A 6641-nucleotide genomic window follows, 5' to 3' on the forward strand; every position below is an offset into this window, starting at 1 on the left:
ATCGTTTTCTGCAGTTTTCTCCAGAACTTGATTTATAGCCCCAAATGCATTATATTGATGATCAAATACAGTTTGGTAGCGATCGGTGCCAGATAAAAAATTTCAACTGGAGGTACTTCTAGAAGTTACTACGTATCATCTGATGTTGACCGGATGGGCGGGGGGTCGTTTATAATTCCGTGGGCAACGTTATATCATTCATCTAGGGTGGGTCATATGATCATCAGAGCAGTTATTATAGAAGACATTAGAAAATATTGCTGAAACTCACCGTGGCTTCCTCGCGCAGTTGGCAGATGAGCGTAGAACAGAATTTTTTCTATTATGGGATGGAGAAATGCCCGATCCATTTCCATTTATAATAGTATATACGTCCAAATCATGTTGTTTATTGAGTTAGGGTGAGCGATCGATTATCCAGTGTGTCAAGATGGAGTCCCGGGAGCTATAGCGAGTGGTCGGACCGAATTTGGATGAGCACCAGTTTCCGTTTCCGGTTTGCTGTTTGGGCGATCTGCCGATCGGCCACCAGATGGCGCTCTTGAACCGTTAGAGAGTTGAGTGGAGCTCAGCAGTATATCTCAGATCCCCGGGGGAGAAATATGATTTCGATCACAGATTTTTGAAATGTTGATATCAAAGACGTGTTACGGCGTCTTCGGCAGAATGAGCATGGCGGGGAAAGACGAGTTACGGCGTTCCCGGCGATTAAAGTGTTAACAATTGTTTGTATTGAGCCGTACTGTATTGTACCCATTCTGCAATCTGTTAATAAAGTTTTCATTCAGTCACTCAGAGCAGCGACACTGATTGGCTGAGCATCGAGTCCCTGAGCGGGTAGGAGGACACCTGACAAACCGAGGCTGAGTTTCACTAAAGCATCTCGGCGCAAAATATTCTATTGTCTTGTGTAATTGTATTAATTTGCCTTTCTTGCAACAATTTACAATCTAGGATTGTAGATGGTATTGGGAAAACGTTGATTGTCAAAGAGACAAAGCAATTTTGAATAACGTGGCTTGTCTCTTAGAATCGTCACGCTCCTTGTTTGTACCTGATGTAGTAACAGGTTTAATTTAACTTGAGCCAGTGCCGTTCAGTACAGCGTTAACTTGTCTAGTTATTTTGATGCTGACAAGTTGACGTCCCACAGCCAGACACGTTACAGTGTGTGACTCTATTCCCTTCACATGTGATAATATATAATAATAATATATTGTCAATCATCATCCGTATGTCACCAGGTGCTACTCCTGGGTGGGCCGCACCGGGGGCAAGCAGGTGGTGTCCCTGAGCCGTCAGGGCTGCCTGTACCACAGCACCGTCCAGCACGAGCTGCGCCACGCGCTGGGCTTCAACCACGAGCAGACCCACAGTGACAGAGACAGCCACATCAGAGTCCAGTGGGAGAACATCATCGACGGTGAGATCTACACCCTACACCTCCAGCACCCAATCTGTCGGCGTGCTACAGTCTCTCTCTCTGGTTTTTGTAGTGGACTTTCCATTCTGTGATTTCAATAGTAGTTCTTTATCAAACAAATCGAGGGTGATCAACATATTTTATTTTATATACTTTATTTTAGGGCTGGGCGATATGACCAAAAATGTTATCGCGATAAAATTATAAAATTATTTTCATATAACTCTGTCAAGTTTAATTAACTTTTTATGCCCGGGGCCGATGGACGGGCTATTAATAGACTTGTTTTTCTACTGTGAATGTCATTAGTCATTTAGCTCAGCGGTTCTCAACAGGGGTTCCCGCGGCACACAGGGGTTCCGCGGAGAGCTGCCAGGGGTTCCGCGAGATGCCTGGCAATGTTCTTTAAAAATATAGAATGACAACAGTCTTATTTTGAAAATCCTATAGCGGGTCTCATTTATGCCCACGCGCAGCTCCAGCTATAATAACTAGGCTCCGAAAGCTAGCAACATTAAGGTCATTATGATACTCTTATTTTGAAAATCCGTGGTGTCGTGACTCATATCCGCTCCAGCACACAGCCAATAGGATGCATCTCCACACAGCAGGCTGAGCAGTGAGCAGTAGCGTCTCTCAGCTCAGCAGTAGTAGCGTCTGGATCTGGAACGCGGACATTGAAACACAGCAAGGGTAGTGTTTTTGCGACCCAAAACAAATCCCTGCGGTTTTATTCCGCAACGGGTCAAATGCATATAACATGCTTTGCAATCCTTGCCATTCCTTTATGACCACGTTGTGTTTAAGACCGGAATTAACGTCCTGTTACCATAAGCTAACAACAAGCTAAAAGCCCTGTTCAGAGCGACAGAGAACAGCAGGGTGGGGACTTAGGCCATGGTTAGACTAGTGTATTCCTGGCCTTTTTTTTATATGTTTTTGAATACGTTTCATGTCCCTATTACACAGAAATGCGTTTTTTGGCGTTTTTTTGTGGATACGGCTGAAACGCAAAATTGTGTTTGCGTTTTGGAGAAACGCTAAAATACGCGCCGTCAACAGCGTGTAGTCTGCACGGAGCCGTTGTTGCGAAAACGCCCATGCGCAGTAGATACCATCTGCGTGCCCTTCTGGTGACAACAGTGTGTGTGTTTGGGACATAGCTCCGTGTCCCAAATAGCTTCAGCTACCATGTGTTGTCAAGTTATTGTTATAAGGACCCCAGTCCAAGCTACAACAGTCTGCATTCCCTTAACAATTGTTTGTATTGAGCCGTATTGTATTGTACCCATATGCAATATGTTAAATAAAGTTTACATCCATTCATTCTGCTAGCATTACCGATTGCATGAGCAGCTGGCTAACGTGAGCTATCAGGATTCAGACCCTGTTAGCTCAGAGCTCCTCTTTCAACTTAACAAGCATTAAACAAAATGGCCCAGTCATCTATTCACCTTTGTTTAATACACACAGCGTTGTCTCTAATGTTATCTAACTACTGATAGCTCGCGATATCATCAGTTTGGTGCTGGCTAAGTAGCGTGAGCTAACGTTAGCTTCTAGCCACAATGCTATATTGTTATAATGGCATACTCCATTGACGTTAGCATGCAGCTAACAATGCTACCGATCTTTTTTTAGACTAAACTATCCGCTCTTGGTGGTCACTTGTGTTGATGTTAGTTTTGTTTGATTGATTGATTGATTGAAAAGTTTATTAACAGATTGCAGAATGGGTACAGTACAGTACAGCTCAATACATACAATTGTTAAGGGGATGCAGACCAGAGAAAGACTTTCGTCTTGTTTACATCAGGGTCCCCCATTTTCAATTCATCATAACATATATGACATACATGACATACAGATAGACAGTACTGCTACATCTATACATTTATGACATATCAGATTTGCAAATACAGTACTGTTTGTGATACAAAAGTGTCCAGAAAAGGAGTGTATATACATTTGGCGTAGAAACTGTACATTGGAGGAGGTTGGTTGGGTGGGGTGGGGTTGGGTGGGTTGGGTGAGGGCTGTACATTGGAGGTTGGGGGGGGGGGGGGGGTTGGGTAGGGGACACACACACATTTTACACTGTACATTGGAATATTGACAAAGCCTTACTTGGTCATTTACTGTACAACTAGGTTAGGACATTTGTAGGGGCCATTTGTAGGGGCCAGTTTCGAATTGCAGTCTCACGTAGGTGTTTTTTGAGAGTGTTTTTGAAAGTGGGTAGTGATTCACATTCCTTTACAGCTTTAGGTAGGGCGTTCCACATTGATGTGGCATAATTGCGAAACGTGTTTAGTCCCTTGTTTGAGCCGAATCTGGGTTTTACATGATTTGTGGAGCTCCCTCTGGTGTTGTGATCGTGGTATTCACTGACCTTTGGGAAGTATTTTGACATGTACATGGGTACCTTGGTCGCGTGTATCTTGTAGACCAGGCCCATTGCAAGTTGCTGTACTCTGTCGTCTACTCTAAGCCATCCTAGGTTGTCAAAGTGGGCAGGGGTGAGGTGGGTTCTAGGAGTCAGGTCAAGTAGTAGTCTGACTAGCTTGTTTTGAGATGTTTGTAATTTGTTTTTTAGTGCCTTTGAGGTGCTTTGGTACCATGAGGTGCAAGCATAGTCGTAGTACCCTTGAATGAGTGCTCCTGCTAGAGTCTTCAGGGTATTCTTGTTTACCAGAGAGGAGATCCGGTACAAGAATCGCGTTCGTTGGTTGACTTTTTTTATTACATTGGATGCCATTTTGTCACAGGAAAGATTAGCCTCTAGGATGGAACCCAGGTAGGTAATTTCATCTTTCCTTGTGATAATATTGTCACCCACTGTAACCGAGAAGCCGTCGGTCTTGCTGAGTTTGTTATTTGAACCGAAGAGAATGGACTCTGTTTTTCCCATGTGTAATGATAGTTTGTTGTCGGCGAGCCATATGCAGATTTTGCCTAGTTCCGAGCTGAGGGCTTTTTCAACCTGTAACTTGTTCTTGTCAGAGACCAGCAGGGCTGAGTCGTCCGCAAACAGGAACAAGTTGCAGTCACAAGCTGACGACATGTCATTTGCATAAATTAGGAATAGTAGCAGTCCTAGTATGCTTCCTTGTGGAACACCACAGCTCACTGTGAGGGGGGGGATAGGGTACCGTTTACTTCCACCATCTGTTCCCTCCCCTCCATCAACAAATGACAGGCAGAACACACAGTGAATGTATCCGTTTTGTTTATTGCACTTTTATTAGGCTTTGCTGAAAAAGAATTGCTGCATTGGGTAACTAGGCAAAAGATGGTGGCCGCCTTGTTGACATTTGCTTTGCAGGCACATTCAAGTTCTGATTGGTTGAAATTGCCTTCATGTTTGCCACCTACTGCCACCTACTGCTTTGGCAGTGTACTACATCAGTGTGCTCGGGTGACAAAAACGAGAAAAAAAAACGAAAGTGTGACTCGAGGCGCACAACGTCGCGGCGAAACGCATATGACAATGATACGAAAATGAAACGAAAGGTGTAACCGCACCCTTAGTTGGAAGGATGACTGGGAAGGAGGGGGGGGGGGGGGGCATTCTCCCTCTGTGTGTGTGCGTTTGAAAAGATGATGAAGTCAGACTACTATATTATATTGATAGTAAATGTACTGAGGGTGGACAGACAGATTATGTTGATATTTAAACATAAAAAATACAATACATAATAAATGTATCCATGATCATCATGCAACATAAAACAATTGCAGGAACGGTTTGGGAGAGGAAGGTTGTAACTGAGGGGTACAATTCCCTGACTGTATTGATAAGTATGGTATCATTAAACCACTACCGCTTTATGTACTTTAATTACTGGCCATACAGTACATGATATCTAAATATGATGAACACTTTCCACAATGAAATCGGTTCCACACAAAGTAATTATTAAGTATTTAATGGAGCAAAAGGTACATAATATACTTTACATTATACTTTGAATGCACTTGTAAGGCAAAGGAATATGCGTAGGCAAATCAATACTGAATGTCCATTCTCTGGTTACGCAGGAGGCAATTATACAACCTGAATCTTAGGGAATTATATCTATGGTACACTAGTAATATAGCGGGAGATACTGGAAGGGTCCCCCCGGTAGTAAGCCGGCAGGGGTGGGGGGTCTGTCGGTAGTAGAACGTCTGGTCAACGATGACTAGGGAGACTCCGAGTACAGGAGACGGTGCAGTAGCCTCTTGATCCACAGACGAATACAGCTGTTCTCTGTAGACTGTAGCTCCACAGTGAAGAAAGCTAGTCGGCCCCAGGCTCTCTGAGGCGCCGACTCGACTTGACTCCTCGCGGGGTAAATCCAACACGTGCAGGCGTCGGCGATTATCCGCTCCATAAATCACAGGACCAAAGCAAATATATTCCAGCCGCAAAGGGCTATGTAGTTGTCGGGTAGATTAATCCAGTGTACATGTCCACACGGTTCTCGTCTAGGTCTCCTCGGGTGAAAGCGCCATGTGGTCAGCCCAGCCTGGATAAGAACTCTAGCTAATACGAGGAAGCGTTGGAGATGCGAGTCACTGTAGAACTTTAGCCGCACGATACACTATACACAAATAGACTATTATTGACTTAATAGAAATATGTCGCACTCGACGGTATAGCGCCAAACTCTGACAAGTCAGTTATTAATTCGCACGCGGTCTCAATGCCCTATTCTGGGGCCAAACAGGCCATACTTCACCGCACGTTGTATCGTGGGTGAGGCTTCAACTTATTGGGTAACACTTGACTTCTGACTAAGTAAGACTAAGTGCTTCTGTATTCACCTGCGCTATATTTATATGCACAGCGAACAAACTAGTGCCAATCTCATTTCTGTCGCCGTATCCCTGGGCAAGGCCGGGCATGTACAGACATGTCATGTCGGTGACTTTGAACCTGACTCCGGAGGCCGGTCCCTGGCGCCGGTGGACCGCTGTCCAATAGGAGAATGAAATATTATGGTCTGGACTAGGCTAAAGGGACATTCCGTGTATATGTACAAGGAATATACAAGGGATATCAAACGATATACAAATACTATGCAATATATATCAATAAATAAATATATATATTCGGTTTAATCTGATCCTTTGTAACAAAGGTGTTTTAGGTTGCGTGTTCCAAAAAATTTACTTAAAGTTTAAAGCTCAATATATCAAAACGTGGCACTTTATAGTGAATCCAAATTCTTTT

Source organism: Notolepis coatsorum, assembly GCF_963971535.1.
Source record: "Notolepis coatsorum genome assembly, chromosome: 8".
Classification (NCBI taxonomy): Eukaryota; Metazoa; Chordata; class Actinopteri; order Aulopiformes; family Paralepididae; genus Notolepis; species Notolepis coatsorum.